The sequence below is a fragment of the Petromyzon marinus genome, chromosome 25, assembly GCF_048934315.1.
Source record: "Petromyzon marinus isolate PM22_M1 ecotype Great Lakes invasive population chromosome 25, UKy_Petmar_22M1.pri1.0, whole genome shotgun sequence".
In the NCBI taxonomy this organism is placed as follows: Eukaryota; Metazoa; Chordata; class Hyperoartia; order Petromyzontiformes; family Petromyzontidae; genus Petromyzon; species Petromyzon marinus.
In genome coordinates this window covers 2,180,693-2,200,175 of record NC_133691.1, presented here as the reverse complement: position 1 = coordinate 2,200,175, position 19,483 = coordinate 2,180,693, and the positions used below count along the sequence as shown (strand labels likewise).

The window sequence follows — 19,483 nt, the reverse complement described above, 5'->3', positions numbered from 1 at the left end:
TGTCACGTAAGCGCTTTGTTTTGAACGGGAACGTGATAAACTCAACAGGTGTGTGGGTCAATCTTGATTTGAAGCTTTCGTGACTGCAGGAATCCATACTCGGTAAAGTCACGTAGGTATAAAATAAAATTACGTATTATTTTATACCTACGTGACTTTACCGAAAGAACCAAAGAGTATGTATGCGGGTGTCTCGTATGAAGTATAGAGGAACATGACATTCGCTCACGAGGAGTAGTTCAAAGTTTCTGTTTTATTATTATTTTGGTTTATTTATTTTTTACACCAAGAAAATGCACTCTCCCCTGAGGCAGGCTGGTAATCTATCTAGTGAACCAAACAATGTCAAGGTTATTGGCAAAAGAGACTCATAATGTCAGCATTTTCTTTACTTTTTTCTCATAAACACTTGAGTGGGTGGCTGTTTGCCTCCTGACAAATACGCGGTACTTGTATTTCATTATCTCGTGAGCACTTTCTAATCATTTCAATGTAGCACATTTGTCTGTACTGTTAAACATTTGTTTATAAATGTATTTAATTGGGTATTTATTTAATATTTTCTAGCTGCCTACAATAACGTAGTTTCATTTCAAAATGGGCACACAGTAATACATAAAGTTCCCAGAAATTGTGCGACAAGAGCAGAGCATTTGTTTTGCTTAGGGATGCTGGTCAAAAGGTAAGAAAACGCTGCCGTTATGTCAAATATTGTTGAAAAAAAAATACTCCATCCTTCTTCATATCAAATAAATCACGGAACACATACAGCAGCAATATGCATTAGTGTAGAGCAATTGTTATTAGGTTTGGCAGAAGGGAATGATTGATATACACTTATACATCATACAACAGAAAACAGGGGTAAGAGAGGACAGGCAGCAGACCAAAGGCACCATCTTATAAGTCCTATCAGAACAAGGTGCCTTTCTAGAATTTCATTTATTCAAGAACGCCAAATGCCTAAATGAGTTGCTGATTAAAACGAAAAGAACGTGCCGAATTGTGTGCCTCGGGATTATGTATAACTACACATATGTTGTATGTAATTACATCCGGGTAGACCAGTAAATTTGATTGTGTGTAGTTGATTCTTGAGCTGGCTGAGTGCTGAGTTGTGCAACTGCTGAGATCCTGCGTTAAAATCAAGTCAGCCATCCGTGATTAAACCAGGTGCTCAGGTGTAACAAGCTGATGGTCTCAGCCTTGTTACCAATTACTGCACACACACAACACTTCAGATAATTATATTTGGTTTTGCACTTTGCTTAAATTCCATCTCTGAAAATGACAAATATCCATTTGACTGCCATGTAACAAATTATCTCATAGCAGAGTGTGTGAGAAAGTGCGACCACCCCCTTCTATCAGGTATAACATGGCCACTGGAAATACTTTTCAGAAGTCCTGTGAAAAATATTTTCCGTATTAATTTTCTGACACACAGTGTGCGCGTAAACTGCCGTGCAAGATTTCCCCATGGATTATATCGTTTTTGTTCCTCAGGACGTGACGCTGATAGCACAATTGGAATAACTTTGGGAATAACAAAAAAAATTACCCAAATGTTGTTTTAATGAATTCTGGTCACCTGCATTAGTATTGGCAATGACTCAGTGCAAAGTGTTTGGAACATGCGGGCGTGCACGCAAGGCTCAGCAATATGTTACCATTGGATATCAGCTAGTTTACAAGAGAGGGCATGCAAAATGTTTTGCCTCTATCCTTGCACCGTGCGCACATTTTGGAATGCTGCGCCCAAACAGAGGCATTCTCAGTCACGAGTGAGTCGTCTGATTTCTGTGCTACACAAACAGGCTCCCACACATACCAGTCTTAATGGCTTAACTGTTTTACAAACTTAAATATAATCACTTTGTTAATAGCCGTAGATAGCGCTCGTTTGAGAGTTGTTCTGGGGTTGTTGTTTTTTTGTTTTTGTTTGAAACTCAGAAGGCACAATGCACTTTGAAACGAGTCGAAGACATGGGTGACGCTGGAGTGAGCTGGCTTCAACCTTGCGTAGAAAGGCAAATGGGGCTGCAATTGATCGCGCTCGAACAATGTGACGCCTGGTGCTGTGATTTCCTTCTCAAGCGGAGAGGGGGGAGAGGGGAACGAAAGCATCGTCTCAATTGTGGCCGTGGTAAAGAACGATCTCCGTTCATCCTATAAGGGCCCACTGCCCGTTGTACGCATACACACAGCAGGTACGGATGCAACGCATCAGGCAACTCCTGATACCATCGAATGGATTACCAGACTCAACATACAGCTAGAAAGTAGTGCCAGTTGCTTTTCGAAGCCATACGAAGGAAAGAAAGAAATGCACGTAGCCACGAGGATATATTCAAGAACAACCACCGCCGTTACCAATACGTACATTTACATTTTAATGTACATGACCTTAACCAGACATTTGTTTTAATTTTAATTATGATTTCTAGTTTTGGTGTGTATAAATATTTAGTTGATTCTCATTATATTCACCTCCAGCTTTAAATCACTGAATAATAATAAATCACGGTCATTTGTAAAACCACTCCTGGACAAAGGCCTCTCTGTGCCATGTTGGTCACGGGGGTTGTTTGACCATGCTTTACCAAGCTGTTCGATGCAATTTGGTGAAGGATGGGTGGCACTCAGGACCAATTCATCGTACGTGGCCGTAGAGGAGTGTACAGTACGTCTGGGTTTGGGCATGAGGACACATTGCTAAGAGCTGTTGATGTCTCCTGCTCTGTTGGTGATGAAACGTTTAGCCAAAGGAGGGAACATCTCCCTGGAGGATGACCATCGCAGAGATGGAATATTCTCATTTCCTTTTCAAACTACACTATTCCATCTAATTACACATAACAGGACAATATAATTTGTATGTATGAAGTGTAGAAATAAACGTATTAATAATAATTTACACCCCTATGGCAATCCACTGCTGGGAATTGCAGGATTTGGGAAGGCCGAGTGGGCTGTGACCGATTCAGGCATCGTTCACCACTGATGTTAACTGTGGCTGGAAATCATCGGGTTCATAGTGCATTGTGCAAACTGGTGCTACTGAAATTATATGCAGTCTTTTATTCAACTTTGATTGAAAGACAGAAATCGAACATTTACACTCCAGATAAACCGGTGGGAGGAAAAAAATGGGTTAATACCACAGTTGTACAAATGTATCCATGATATTTTAACATATTTAGGCATCCAAATGTTACGTTGCATTGGCACGGCCAATATTTTCCATTAGTGTGCATTTACCGAGGTGATGGAGAGTCATAATTATCAGAAATCGTATGACCGTTGTAAATTTTTACAAGAATTGTAATTGTTATGCATTAATATCAATTAGAATTGAAATATATTTGTTTAAAGAGGGAGGGGCAGTAAAGTGTGTGTGCGTTAAAGAGCAGCGTGGGACAGATAGCAGATAAAGGGGGTCTTTTTGAAGAAAAGATCCTCACGCAAAAATTGTCGAGCATATTTAAAAGCATTATTCATGGCCACATTCTATTGTATTACTGTTACGTGCGGCTAAGTTTTGACAGTGCAAAGTCCCGATCGTTACAACTTAGCGCAGAGCTGTTTATGCTTCCCCAGAAGCATGCGTGCCGATACCACCACAGCTAGCCCCTGTACCCCAACAAATGTGAAAGGGTTTATTACGTGAACAGCTTCACGACTTTACTGAACATTATCGCGGCATATATGAAACGCAGGCATGTCACCATTGTATGTTATGCGTTTATAAAAAAAAAAATTTGACGTGAGCACGTGCGCGTGTGTGATTATAGACACACGCACGTGCTCACGTGTTGTATATCACATCCTCTCATAACGAGAACATTTTCACTTGTGATTAAGTTTTCCGCAGGAGGAAAATAAAAAGGCATTTGTTTTCAAACGTCTGGGCTGACAGTTCTGGAATCGGGTGATGGCAAAATATTGACTGCTATTAGGGCCGTTCTGCTCGTAACAAACGCAATAATTTAATGCGATTCAGGAATTTCATTATCAGGAATCCCATCCGTAATGGCAACGGTCGTCGTTGGCAGTTGTGGGGGTCACCGCACGTTTTGTTTCCCGCTCAGCAAAGCCGAGCGCCGACTTTCGCCGCACTCGTTCCACCCGGTGTTGCCTGGAAAGGGAAAATGTATCCCACTGTTATTCCTCTCCCTCTCTCTCCTTCTTCTCTCCTGCCGTCGATGGCCGGGGCTCTCTTGCCATTGTCAGCCTTGCCTCTCTCTTCGCAGTCAATAGACTCGATAAGCAGCTGGCCCACCCCAGAGATTTATCGGCATCAAACGGATTTTATATCAACAGCCATTATTGCGCCCGTCGCGTTTTGAAATGCAAATTTTCTCGTGCCCGGCTGCGGCGGCTGTGGCAAGAGAGGCTCCTTGCTTGAAACACCGAGTAATGCAGAGACATAAATACGTGTGTAAATAATTCCATATTATGCATGCTTACAGGGAGTGTGTGGGGGGCAGGAAGAGCGACGGTGGGGGGGGGAGCCAGATGCTGCCTTCAGCGCGGTGCGAGATAGATTTAAAGCCGAACTTGTTTATCAGCCATTCCATCAAAAATAACCGTGAACGAGGTGAGAGATTAAACCAAAACAGCTTTTTGACTCAGGCGAATGCCCATATTAGGTCAATTGATTTTTTTTGTGTGTGCATTGTTTTTCAGCGACAGTGCCTTGATGCCCGTGGCTGGCAGTGCCTATTTACGTATTTCTGCTTTTTTTTGTTTTTTTTGCATTGTGTCTCGCAGGATAAAATTAATTGTGTTTCATTACGAGCGCGCACGTGATTGGTGCATTATGGAACAGTCTATGGTTTCAGCCTTAAAAGGTCATTACGGGGGATTAAATGTCTCGTGCTGAAAGAGCACACAATACAACACACTGCATTTTACACAATGAAATTCATAATATGTATTACACGCCTACCTCATCATCATCAATATCATAACCTATTTTACCAGCAAACGGTGTGCAGGGAATAACAGATGCTCCTTATAACTACTGTGTGTTTATGGCAATGGATCCCTTTCACTCTGCGCCTCTTACGCTTGTTCGAAACGCCTCCTCTTGCTTGTACGAGCTCAGATAATTCCCCCTTGCAAGATCTTTTTTTGTTTGTATTTGCTTTCCGTAGTGACCTCGTTCCTGTGTCTCTATAAGCTCGGGGGTTTGCAATGTCTATTCGCAACATGCCACACGCACGGGCGTCATCCTTTAAGAATGTTATCAATGTGCTTTGCGAGCACAAATTGTCCAAGCGACCGAACCTAGTTATCTATTTGTACGCCGACTCGCCGACGTGCAACGTATTCGCGGTGAATTTCGCTGAAGAATTGATGGTTGAGGAATTCTTATTAATTTTTCTCTCCCCTCGGTGATTCGGCCCCACGTCAATATTAATGGGAGAGAGTGGTTGAGTACCAACAACACGAACACGATGTTCTTAAATTATTGGCTTAAAGCTTTTCGTGACCGCGGGAATTCATATACCTTGGGTCTTTCGGTAAAGTCACGAGGATAATAGGTTCAAAGAAAATAGCAAACAAAAAAACTACGACGTTCGATCGCAATACAAGCGGTCTTCATCAGGAATTCTTCATGATGACGCCCTTTTGTGTTGCGATCGAAACGTCGTAGTTTTGTTATTTTTCTTGTACCGAAAGACCCAAAGAACACGATGTCCTTGCCAAGTTACGCCCCGTCCGCCGCTGCAGAGGCTGGCAATTAAAATCTAATTTGAGGCGATCGCCTCTTAACGAAGCGTCGAGCCACAAGGTGGCACTGTTCGCTGTTTGCCGCGAGCTGTCGCCTCGAAACTACAACGGCACGAGAGAGTTAGAGGAGGAGTTAGAGAGAGTGAGTTAGAGAGAGTGAGAGTGTGAGAGTGAGAGAGTTAGAGAGAGAGAGAGTTAGAGAGAGTGAGCGTGTGAGAGTGAGAGAGTTAGAGAGAGAGTTAGAGAGAGTGTTAGAGAGAGAGTTAGAGAGAGAGTTAGAGAGAGAGTTAGAGAGAGTGAGAGTGTGAGAAAGAGTTAGAGAGAGTTAGAGAGTGTGAGGGAGAGTAAGAGAGAGTTAGAAAGAGAGTTAGAGAGAGTGAGGGAGAGTAAGAGAGAGTGAGAGAGAGTGAGGGAGAGTAAGAGAGAGTGAGAGAGAGTGAGGGAGAGTAAGAGAGAGTAAGAGAGAGTAAGAGAGAGTGAGAGAATAAGAGAGAGAGTTAGAGAGAGTTAGAGAGAGTTAGAGAGTTAGAGAGAGTGAGGGAGAGTAAGAGAGAGTTAGAGAGAGAGAGTTAGAGAGAGAGAGTGAGGGAGTGAGGGAGAGTAAGAGAGAGTTAGAGAGAGAGAGAGTGAGAGTGAGGGAGAGAGAGGGAGAGTGTTAGAGAGAGTGAGGGAGAGTGAGAGAGAGTGAGGGAGAGTGAGGGAGAGAGTGAGGGAGTGAGTGAGGGAGAGTGAGAGAGTGAGGGAGGGAGAGAGTGTGGGAGAGAGTGAGGGAGAGTAAGAGAGAGTTAGAGAAAGAAAGTTAGAGAGAGAGTGAGAGAGAGAGTGAGAGTGAGGGAGAGAGAGGGAGAGAGTGAGGGGAGAGTGAGGGAGAGTGAGAGAGAGTGAGAGTGAGGGAGAGAGAAAGAGAGTGAGGGAGAGAGAGTGAGGGAGAGTGAGAGAGAGAGTGAGGGAGAGTGAGGGAGAGAGTGAGGGAGAGAGGGAGAGAGTGAGGGAGAGAGAGAGAGTGAGGGAGAGTGAGAGAGAGAGAGAGTGAGAGAGAAGAGTGAGGGAGATTGAGAGAGAGTGAGGGAGAGTGAGGGAGAGAGTGAGGGAGAGAGAGTGAGGGAGAGTGAGGGAGAGAGTGAGAGAGAGTGAGTGAGAGTGAGGGAGAGTGAGAGAGAGGGAGAGTAAGAGAGAGTTAGAGAGAGAGAGAGTGAGAGTGAGGAGAGAGAGAGGGAGAGTGTTAGAGAGAGTGAGGGAGAGTGAAAGAGAGTGAGGGAGAGTGAGGGAGAGAGTGAGGGAGTGAGTGAGGGAGAGTGAGAGAGTGAGGGAGGGAGAGAGTGTGGGAGAGAGTGAGGGAGAGTAAGAGAGAGTTAGAGAAAGAAAGTTAGAGAGAGAGTGAGAGAGAGAGTGAGAGTGAGGGAGAGAGAGGGAGAGTGTTAGAGAGAGTGAGGGAGAGTGAGAGAGAGAGGGAGAGTGAGGGAGAGAGTGAGCGAGGGAGTGAGGGAGAATGAGAGAGTGAGGGAGGGAGAGAGAGTGGGAGAGAGTGAGGGAGAGTGAGAGAGTGATTGAGAGAGTGATTGAGAGAGTGAGAGAGAGTGAGGGAGAGTGAGAGAGAGTGAGAGAGAGTGAGAGAGGGTGAGGGGGAGAGTGAGGGAGAGTGAGAGAGAGTGAGAGAGAGAGTGAGGGAGAGAGAAAGAGAGTGAGGGAGAGAGAGTGAGGGAGAGTGAGAGAGAGAGTGAGGGAGAGTGAGGGAGAGAGTGAGGGAGAGAGGGAGAGAGTGAGGGAGAGAGAGAGAGTGAGGGAGAATGAGAGAGAGAGAGTGAGAGAGAGTGAGGGAGAGTGAGAGAGAGTGAGGGAGAGTGAGGGAGAGAGTGAGGGAGAGAGAGTGAGGGAGAGAGTGAGAGAGAGTGAGAGAGAGTGAGGGAGAGTGAGAGAGAGTGAGGAACAGAGAGAGTGAGGGAGAGTGAGAGAGAGAAAGTGAGGGAGAGAGTGAGGGAGAGAGTGAGGGGGAGAGTGAGGGAGAGAGTGAGGGAGAGAGTGAGGGAGTGAGTGAGAGAGATAGAGAGTGAGGGAGAGTGAGGGAGAGTGAGAGAGAGAGTGATGGAGAGAGTGAGAGAGAGTGCAGTCGCTCCGGGTGGCTGCCTGGATCCTGGCCGAAGCCAAGGGGGCCTTCTCAGCGGCAGCGGGGAGAACGCCCCCCATCGGCGTTGGAGATGACGAGGCCCCTCTCGGTCCCCCTCCACCGGAACTCTCAGTCATGCCACTGCATCGCCAATGCCGACAAACGAAGGCGGATCACAACCTGTGTCGGCTGGAAGACATTGCGGAGGTGGTGTTCGCAAATGTAAAGTGGAAGGTGCTCTACTCCTACATGGTCCGGTTCCACCAACAGGACACCCTGAGGAGCCACAAGGACCATGCCTGGAGGAGAGCCCTGCCCTGCGTCTCTCCGGAGAGGCCTCGCTGGAGGCAACTCCACTCCAGCCCCACGTACAACCGCATCGGCGACCTCGGCTGGAGCATCGCCCACGGCACCGTCACCACCAACGCCTCTCTGGCGCGCTTCACCGACACGTCCTCAGAGTGCCGGTTCTGCGGTAAAGTGGAGACGGTGGCGCACCAATACGTGGAGTGCAAGAGCCTGGACTCGCTGTTCAAGGTCCTGAGAAACATCCTGCTAAGGTTCAGCCTCCACTTCTCCCCGACGGTCCTCATCTTTGGATACCCGAAGGGCGACGGACCCCAACATCTTCAGGGGCTGGTCAACGTGCTCTTCGGCTACGCCAAGCTCGCCATATACAGGGCAAGGAAGGTGGCCCTGGAGGGGCAACGTCCGGCCAGCATCCTGGGCATCTTCCGCGCTCTGGTCGGAGCCAGGGTGTGTGGGCCGGAGTTCCGCCACGCGCGGCTGACCCACGCCGTGCCGGCCTTCAAGGAGCAGTGGGCGCTGGAGGAGGCCGTGGGCTCAGTGGAAGATGACGGAGAGCTCTGCATGCAGATCTAAGCTACCCGCCGTCGGAGGCCGTTTGACTGTGGGAAGGGCTGCGTGCAGATGCAGCACTTGTCGTTTAAAAGAAAACATTTAGTTGGGTCTTTCATAAAAATGGGGATTACATAAAGCAAAGCATTAAAAACCCGAAATGATGAACGAAGCAAAGTGCCGACTACACCGAGCATCTTCTTGTTTCCTCTGATCGTTAAAACAGAGAGAGTGAGGGAGAGTGAGGGGGTGAGGGGGAGAGTGAGAGAGTTAGGGAGAGAGTGAGGGGGAGAGTGAGGGGGAGTGTGAGGGGGAGAGGGAGAGAGAGAGGGGGAGAGTGAGGGGGAGAGTGAGGGGGAGAGTGAGGGGGTGAGGGGGAGAGTGAGAGAGTGAGGGAGAGAGTGAGGGGGAGAGTGAGGGGGAGAGTGAGGGAGAGAGTGAGGGAGAGAGTGAGGGGGAGAGAGAGAGGGAGAGTGAGGGAGAGAGTGAGGGAGAGAGTGAGGGGGAGAGTGAGAGAGTGAGGGGGAGAGTGAGGGAGAGAGTGAGGGGGAGAGTGAGGGGGAGAGGGAGAGAGAGAGGGGGAGAGTGAGGGGGAGAATGAGGGGGAGAGTGAGGGAGAGAGTGAGGGAGAGAGAGAGTGAGAGAGTGAGGGGGAGAGTGAGGGAGAGAGTGAGGGGGAGAGTGAGGGGGAGAGTGAGGGGGAGAGTGAGGGAGAGAGTGAGGGAGAGAGTGAGGGGGAGAGTGAGGGGGAGAGTGAGGGGGAGAGTGAGGGAGAGAGTGAGGGAGAGAGTGAGGGGGAGAGGGAGAGAGAGAGTGAGGGAGAGAGGGAGAGAGAGAGGGAGAGAGAGAGTGAGAGAGTGAGGGGGAGAGTGAGGGGGAGAGTGAGGGAGAGAGTGAGGGGGAGAGTGAGGGGGAGAGGGAGAGAGTGAGGGGGAGAGTGAGGGGGAGAGTGAGGGAGAGAGTGAGAGTGTGAGAGGGAGAGAGAGAGTGAGAGAGTGAGGGAGAGAGTGAGGGGGAGAGGGAGGGAGAGAGAGAGGGAGAGAGTGAGGGAGAGAGAGTGTGAGGGAGAGTGTGAGGGAGAGTGTGAGGGAGAGTGAGAGAGAGTGAGGGAGAGAGTGAGGGAGTGAGAAAGTGAGAGAGAGAGAGTGAATGAGGGAGCCATCGCAACGAAGAACTTTTCAGTTGTTCGCCATCGATGCATCGCGGCACAACGCATTTAAAATTCCGCGCGCTTCGTAAGGAAATGTACACGGCACCTTTTTAAGGTATCGTCAAAGCCTCAAGGAAAGCACGTTTTATGTTGATTTTTTTTATTGTACGTCCTTAATAAATAAAGCGAACACAGTAATAATGCATTTTTTTTGTTTTAACACAGAAGCCAAATATGCATTGAATATGTGCATATTGGGGGCACGGATACAAGCTTTGAGAACAAAATACTAAACATACGCGCACCCATTACCTTTATTTTCTTACCTCGGTGTGGTGACCTCCTTTATCTGTGTGGTAGCCTTCATCTGTCTACCATTCCCTCTGTTATGTAATTACCGCACAGATTACCGTGACCTATTAGCATCGCGTTTTCACTAATCGAGCCGCCCGTCATACACAATGCACGCGCGTGTGTCTTTATAATTAGTAATAAACAACTATTTTGGGTAGAGGTAACACAACCGCGAAGGCATGGCCATTCCACACCTAATGCGTCTCCAATGAGACACGTGTACACATCAAAACGTCACTTACAAACCAAGACCGCTGTGTCTGGAGACACGCACGGCCACACGTCTAAGGACAAAGATATCAACATGTTCTCACTTCTCTTGACAGGTGACAGCTCCTCACTCTTAGCAGAAGCCTTGGAACACGCGCTCCCTTCAGACATCCAATCCATTAGGCCGCTAATAGTAAGCTCAAGCACACGGATTCTTTCTTTGTACCATAAAACAACTCGCAAATACGACTAAAAGGATCACGGTTTGTAATGGATATCTGAGAGCACCCGAAGACAGTGTTAGGGCTACAACAGGAGCTGTATCTATCATAGGCGTTTATATCCTGTATATACACACACATATATAAATACATGCACGGTATATCTCAATGTCCTTTATACAAATGAGCACACGTTGACATGCATAATCTCTCATCCAAGTTAATCCCTGGCAACTGTAGTTATGCAGGTACTGGTGTGTGCTTTTTTTTCGTTGCTTTTTTTTGTCGTGTATGATATTTTTTTATGCGGTAGTTGAAGTGCCGGTAACACACTGGTCCTGCTCTTGCAAAATCAGTGGCACCGGTTTCTGAGTGTCCACTTTGTCGCAGACGCATGTCCGCACAGAAATTACCACACTGTGGCAGAAATCAAATAGTCGACTCTGCATGCTTGGTCCAGTGGCAAGTGCACTAACCATTAGGCTATCCAGTCACCTAATATATAGTGATTTCTGCTATATAGACAAGTTTGCCCTCTAGAACAATGTGTTTCTTGCAAGCAACACACACAAAACCACATGAAGCTTTTTTTTTAGGCGGCCTTCACAATTGCATGGTCATGTCGGCACGGAACCACGCGGTCTGCCGTCATCATAATAATCGTCGTTATCATTTTCTACGAAATAGCAATGATACAGTCTGTGTCTGGTTTAAGTCGACGGTGCCGTCTGCTCCATTGCTCAGGCATGGCGAATTGAATATACGTGAAAGCAGAATTCTATACGTGAAATCATTAGTCGCTTTAATAATAATGATGATGTTGTTCTTTGCACTTGAAAGCCTCAGTGAGCAATAGGGCCTAATAAATAATACACACGTGTATTCACGTTGAACTTCTTTCGCACCGTACGTAGCTAACCGTGCAAGGGATTACTCTCAATGTCCCACCCAGACACATCTCAATAATCTACTGCTGTACTGCCACTTCTGCGGGCCACCCCACGGCCCAGGCATACAACACGTGGTATTCCCAGGTGGTCTCCCATCCAAGTATTAATCAGACTCGACCCGGCTTAGCCTTCGAAGATCTGACGAGTTCTGGCACATTCAGGCTGACTTAACTGGCCCTGCCTAATAAAGGTTATAAGCAATCACTAGTAAGGACAGCATTGTTTTCACAAGTCAGAACTGTGTCTCACTACAGTGATTCGGAAATTACTCCTGTTCACTACTGGAGCAGCTCCAGGATTTCGCACGCACATTGTAAAGATGTGGGCAATCATTGGTGTAATCATAAAGTAAGTGGCTCGTACTTGGGCGGCATAGTATATGAACCAATTAGGACTTTAATTAAGATAGAAATAATTTGTCCACCTTTCTTGATAAGGGAGAAATGCTCGTAAAATTATACCGTATCGGATGTATTCAGACAAACGGACTATTTCAAAAACGTTCGGAGGGCGATGGTGCATTCAGCCTCGTGTATGTGTCAAACCGTTTCGTTATTCAACAGGCTGAATGTTGGCACAGTGGTAACACTCGTGCCCCACAAGAGCCTGGGTTTGATTTCTGACTACGGCGCCCGTCAATGTGGAGTTGGTATGTTCTCCCCATGTTTTGCACGGGTTTCCTCTGGGTTCTCTCGTTTCCTCGAGATTAAAAAAACTCATGCAAAATATAACTGGTATTGGCCAAACATTCCGATGCTGAAAAATCTCTTGCAAATTACTCAATTGAGATGACACATATACCAACATTGCCCGCTACTGTGAATGCTTGCACCACTTTCCCGAAATGAAGTCTTGAGACTCGCTGAAGCTCTTCTGGGTAAGCAAGTATAATCAGAATAATATTCATTAAATGAGCAATAATTTCTAAAACTATACTTACATTTAAAATTACATTTTAGATACCTTCTTTTTTGCTGATTTTGACTGCGAGGTTGCCTTGTTTGTAGAACCTCCCTGCGATAGAACAGGGCCATTTTCACTCCTATTACCTGCAACTACAGCCGTGCCAATATTCTTCTGCAAGAACCGTACGATGTACGCTTTTCTAGAAAGGCTGTCGATCATTGAACAATCGAGTGATATCAACTAATTCTAGATTTAAAGCTTTCGTGACTGCAAGGGTCCATACTCTTTGGTTCTATTCGGTAAAGTCACGTAGGTAAAAAATAAAACAACAAAAATCACGACTTTCGGCCACAACACAACTAAAGTTTCGCGTGCACATCTGAATCGGATGAATGTCGCGTGGCTGTAGAGGGAAGCGACCTAAGAACCTGCACTCGGATTTCTGGTACAAGTTACATCTGTCCATTCAGCGATGAATCAAACTGTAGCAGGTGGAGGAATCACAATGACCTGCCGCTTATATATGTATGTATGTTAAACGTCTTTCTCACCGCACGTAGCCAACCGTGCAAGGGGAAGTTGATACTTCATCTAACACCGGGTTTGGCCAGTGGATGTAACCAGACTGTGCAAGTATGTTACTGCGAGGAGATTGTTGCGACTGACCGGTGCATTCTAGGGTGACCCTCCATAGTTACTGCAACGACAAAACGCTACTCCCTACCAAAAGACGCCTTCGCCAATGCTCTTTGAGCTATTCCCGCGAGCACTCCATGCATTCATAAGGGAAAGGGCACACAAGCACACAACTGAACGGTGGTGGTGGTGGTAACAACAAAAAAACCGCGGGGCGATGTTTTTACGTCTCCCTCACTTGCTGCGCTAGGGAGAGAGACGTGCGGCAAAGGGGAAACATCAGCTCAGCGCCGTGCGCGTGCGTGTTCGTGCGCACGTGTGCATGTGTGTCCACAACAATTCGCTCTATAGCATCACCCTGTCGCCATTATGAGGCGGCTGTGGCCCACATCTCATAGTGTGAATGCTGTGGCAACGTTGAAGACCGCATCAATTATGGTCTTTAATGACAAAAGTGCTATTTGCAGCAGTTTGATGAAAACCTACTGAGCACTTAGCACAAGAGGTGCATGTAGGTCAGCGATAATCATGGAGGCAATTGCAGGGGTCCATGCGATCTCGTGGTGTGGCACATCTCTCCTTGAACCCAAAGGTCAAGGGTTTGAGGCTTTGCGGTGGTTAAAGGTTGACCAGCATGTTCTATCGGAGGGAGGTGAGGAAAGGGGGGTGGGGTACATAAAAAAAATACAAAAATTCAACAGCAAAAAAAATTGGCTTCACATGTCCACTCCACTGCTGCTGCCGCCTACTGTGATGTGGCCAAGAGCGCCTGTCATGCAAACAACGCACGCAGTTTGCCGTGACCGTGCCCTTTTTAAACTAAAACTAAACTATGAGGCCCATTGAGCTATACAGCTCTTTCTCAGAAGCGAGCTGGCCACTAATGATAGCACGGTTGGCTATTTACGATGCAAAATAAGTTCAACATACATACAGACAATTGGCTTATCATGTGTAAATGTATAGCAGCCAGATACTCCCAATGCATTTTTTTTTAAATATGTAGGGAAAAACTGGAGGACCCCGAGAAAAATCCACGCAAACACGGTTAGAACATGCAAACTCCAAATATACAGCAGACGTCGGGGTCGGGATCGAACCCACGATCTCCTCCATAGCAGGCGAGGTAGTTAACATCTCACGACATTGCCTTTTTACAAAATCCTTCCGCACACTCACGCGCACGCATCTCGCTCGCAGTCGGGCAATCACTTAGATAACAAAATGTCCCGTAATGGATGGGTGGGATCCTCAAATATCGAGCAACTTGAACAATCTACAGCGGTCTGCTGCCAACTTGGACAGTCGCGAACTTTAATCTGAAATGCTTACCCGTAACACAGCCCAGCTTTAGGTCACTTACTACGGATTGGTATTTCTCAAACCGCCGCCCTGTCTTCGTTTAACAAGGAGCAATTTATGAGCAACCCTCCTTCTTCTGCCGCGCGAGCCAAGCCGCGTTGGTTGTTTGGAGCGCCTCGCTTTCTTTTGGTCTTGAAAACCAGAAGTATTGCTCATTCTGTTGGACGACACTGAGACAGCGCTACTAAAGATTGGTAAATGGCATTAGACCTTTAAAAAAAAACAACAACAACGGTGCAGTGGGACCTTTTTGGGTATTTCAGTTTCAAAATGTTATATGGGCAATAGGATTTCTTTTTCCTTGCTCTTTTGGGAGAGTGGGGAGGGTGGTGTGATGGAAAGAGTAGTCATCTTGCTTGCCAGAGCTCTGCCTGCCTTTCCAATCGGGTAAGTGGATGGATTGGATTTATGGACGAACAGATATCGAGACATACGTGCATACAAGCTGTACCCTAGTGTGTAGGTGAGTGCGTACATGTGGGCACGGGGAGCGGTGGTGCAGTGGTTACGCAACCTGCGACCCGAGTTCGAATCCCAACCGCGTCTAACGTCAGTGGTGAGCGATATCTGAACCGGTCCTGGTCCTCGATGTGGTCGGCTCAGCCTTTAATGAGTACCCTGTGCGATGTGGATGAATCAGCACTGGGGAGGTGAAGGTGGCCGAGCGTGATGCTGGCCACACCTCAACCGCCACCTCGTGCACTGTGCCAGCCTTAATAGGTGCTCGCTAACAGTACCCTCCGCAACAGTCTGTAAAAAAAGGGTATCTGTCATGATATATTGGCGGTGATGGTATAGTAGAAGCGAGTGCATTGCAATACAATGCCGTGTTCAATTCCTGGCAATGCACATCACCAATGGCAATTGGTGTTTGAACTCGCTCTTGACCTTCTTTGGATTTACTTTGCCTAAAATAAGCATCTCTGCATCAGCGCCGAGGACACACAGAGAGAGATAGAGAGCTTGGCATGGCTCTTCGCATGCTCCTCCGGCCTTAATAGGTGCTCACCAACAGCCCTCGGCAGTTTATAACACGAAAGCCAGGTCTTCGACGCGTGTACACACACCGTTAAATACAACAATGTGTTCACTTGCTTCAAATAAAAAAAATAGCAAATAGAGCGAGAATCGAGTCGTTTGTTTAATAGTCTCGTGTGTGCTTGTCTGAGAGCGCTAATGGTGCAGTGTTTGCATTTGCTCGAAGCCGGTCAGCCGCGGGGGTCATGCTGGGAGGAACAGCTGGAAGAGTGGCCTCTGAATTGCGGGACGCCTCTCCGCCTTCGCACCTGCACGCCGTAGCAAGAACTGGGGCCACACGCCGCTGTGGGCGTCTGAATACCGACACCGACAGTCGTACACACGGCCAAGAGACGCTCACTCAATGTTGTGCCCCTGGCCAGCACACACACACACACATTCGTACAGCACACGTGCAAGTCATTCACACAGTCGGCACACGTGCACTCATTCACACAGTCGGCACACGTGGATTCATTCACACAGTCGGCACACGTGGATTCATTCACACAGTCGGCACACGTGGATTAATTCACACAGTCGACACACGTGGATTAATTCACACAGTCGGCACACGTGCACTCATTCACACAGCCGGCAAAACGTGGATTCATTCACACAGCCGGCAAACGTGGATTCATTCACACAGTCGGCACACGTGGATTCATTCACACAGTCGGCACACGTGGATTCATTCACACAGTCGGCACACGTGGATTCATTCACACAGTCGGCAAACGTGCATTCATTCACACAGTCGGCACACGTGGATTCATTCAAACAGTCGGCAAACATGCATTCATTCACACAGCCGGCACACGTGGATTCATTCACACAGTCAGCACACGTAGATTCATTTACACAGTCGGCAAATGTGCATTCATTCACACAGTCGGCACACGTGGATTCATTCACACAATCGGCACACGTGGATTCATTCACACAGTCGGCACACGTGCATTCATTCACACAGTCGGCAAAACGTGGATTCATTCACACAGTCGGCACACGTGGATTCATTCATACAGTCGGCACACGTGGATTCATTCACACAGTCGGCACACGTGGATTCATTCACACAGTCGGCAAACGTGCATTCATTCACACAGCCGGCACACGTGGATTCATCCACACAGTCAGCACACGTAGATTCATTCACACAGTCGGCACACGTGCACTCATTCACACAGTCGGCACACGTGGATTCATTCACACAGTCGGCACACGTGGATTCATTCACACAGTCGGCACACGTGGATTAATTCACACAGTCGGCACACGTGCACTCATTCACACAGCCGGCAAAACGTGGATTCATTCACACAGCCGGCAAACGTGGATTCATTCACACAGTCGGCACACGTGGATTCATTCACACAGCCGGCACACGTGCATTCATTCACACAGCCGGCACACGTGCATTCATTCACACAGCCGGCACACGTTGATTCATTCACACAGTCGGCAAACGTGCATTCATTCACACAGTCGGCACACGTGCATTCATTCACACAGCCGGCAAACGTGGATTCATTCACACAGTCGGCAAACATGCAATCATTTACATCGTCGACACACAGACATTCACACAGTTTGCACTCATGCACCCTTCACACGACACGCACACGGTACGCACACACAGCGCATACACACGCACACACACTTACACACGCACACACATACACACACACATACACACACACACACTTACACACACATACGCACACACACCGCATACACACGCACACACACTTACACACGCACACACATACACACACACATACACACACACACTTACACACACATACGCACACACACACGCACACACACATACACACGCACACACACTTACACATGCACACACACTTACACACGCACACACACTTACACACACGCACACACATATACACACACACGTGTCGGATATCCCTAGCGTCCACTGTGCGGCAGCGACCCTGCCGAGCGGTCAGTGGGGAAACAAGGCGTGGATTCGTGGATTCAAATCTATTGTTACGTTCACTGCTCACCCGAATATTCGTGCATTTGAGAAAGATTTGCATTGGGGACATTACGTGCAAAGTTCATGCCGAAGTTATGTTTGTGGTGATGATAATAATAAGTAATTGACAGCTGTTACATTGAACCGACAATGCACTGGTAGATGCTGGCCTTCCCACACCGTGTCGAAGATGGGGTTTGTTTGGCCATACTTCACCACGCTGGTGAGTTTGTCTTGGTGTACGGAGTGCCCAGGAATGGTGCGGTTATTACTCGCCACCTAAGTTAGCTATGGCTGGGAATCCAGAACAGGTCACCAGGCTCACAGCGAAGCGCACTAACCAAAGCGCCACCACTCTCGCTAAACTTTTGTAAGAATTCACAGAAAAAAGGTGCTAGTATCACCAGTGCTGACTGCAGGTGGCACACTGTGATAAACAAACATCAACCTATTATTGGTTCTTTCGGTAAAGTCACGTCGAAGGGAAACAATGAAATAATAAAAATATAAAACAATAAAATTCTCACGACGTTTCGACTGCAACACAAGCAATCATCATCAGGTGTGAAAACCACAGCAATACATTTTCAAGTCACCTGATGTGACTTTACCGAAATAACCAAGAATATGAATCCTTGCAGTCACGAAAGTTTCAAATCAAAATTTAAACATCAAACTATTAAACAACTGGCCTTTGATTTAATCATACCCAATTAAAATAATAATAATACTGCCACCCCACAGTTGTGTATTGATGTATACCTAAAACTTAGTTTCCCATTGTTGTGACATCATTAAAACACACTTTTGGTTTACACAATGTACATGCAAAATGAGAGAGAGGGAAAAACAATACTAACAGACGGTAATTTTTTTACTGAATTAATGGATACTTGAATCGAGGCGTGACTCAAAATCGCGACACTGCTCAGTCACTGGGTGGGAGGGGGTGAGGAGTGAATCATTGCATCCGTGTATTTATTTATTTATGTATTTCCCCACCTCTTTGACGATCACCGTATTTACTTGCTCAGCATCTTCGTGCGAGGCAGCTGCTGTCAAGCGTCGTGCGTGCGCTCAACAAGAGAGTCTTACTTTTAGTTGGCCGCGGTCTAATTGGACGGAACAAACTCTGCCTGACCCCCCCCCTGTCTCTGCACATTTACCTGAACTAAACGCTGCGCACCTGCCGCACGCGCCAGGTGCGCAGCGTTCGGTTTGAATGAATCCGCAAAGACAAGGGTGTCCGCAGCAGCGCACTTTCTCCCAATCGGGGCGCAGAGGGAGATTGGAGCCTCTGCAGTGGTTGGGCCAGTGCACAAGCACGCGTGGGGAAGGGAGCCCAGGGGCTGTCCAGGTCTCGGTGGGGTGTTTACCATATCCAATTGGACAAGACAACCATCTCGAACCGATTGCGTACCCCCACAGGATGCCAGCGCAAGGAGTTGGGGGGGGGAGTTCAAATCGTGAACCTTGAGACTCGGCAGGCCAAGCGCAACTGCTTGGCTCACAAAACCACGCTGCGAAATGTTAAGGAAGCGGAATACGTACGTGGTCGAGTGTGTGTTGAACTTCTTTCGCACTGTACGTAGCTAACCGTGCTCATCGGAGGCCCATGGTCGCATGGACTTTGTGTTTGGGGTGAAACGGCGGCGCGGCGGTTAGCAACGCACTGCTCTCTACGTATCTGGTGGAATTATTTGAGTACTCAGCCACGGCTTACATCGCGAGCATCTGAAATTTGATGCGCTCCCAGGCGCCCCCTCCCCCACCCACTCCTCAACTTTCACCAGCCAGCACTGACCAGCGTGGTAAAGTATGGTTTAACAAAAGCCATGATCGACATGGTGTGAAGGAAGATTTCATCCAGCTATGTAGCATCTATGTTTATGACGTTAATTTCTATTGGGCGTGTTATTATCACGATGTATTGTTGAGCGTGTGACGTGAATATTAGAATAACATATTCGTTTTTCG

At 47.4% G+C, this 19,483-nt stretch overlaps 1 long non-coding RNA gene across 1 annotated transcript in view; it reads right to left on the bottom strand.

Moving 5' to 3' along the window:
• Positions 1–234: 234 nt before the first annotated feature.
• Positions 235–19,483, bottom strand: part of LOC142929126 (uncharacterized) — a 54,714-nt gene continuing 35,465 nt past the window's right edge. The window contains exon 2 of the long non-coding RNA XR_012945287.1: positions 235–4,138. This is a non-coding gene — a long non-coding RNA (uncharacterized LOC142929126). The remainder of the gene's footprint in view (positions 4,139–19,483) is intronic.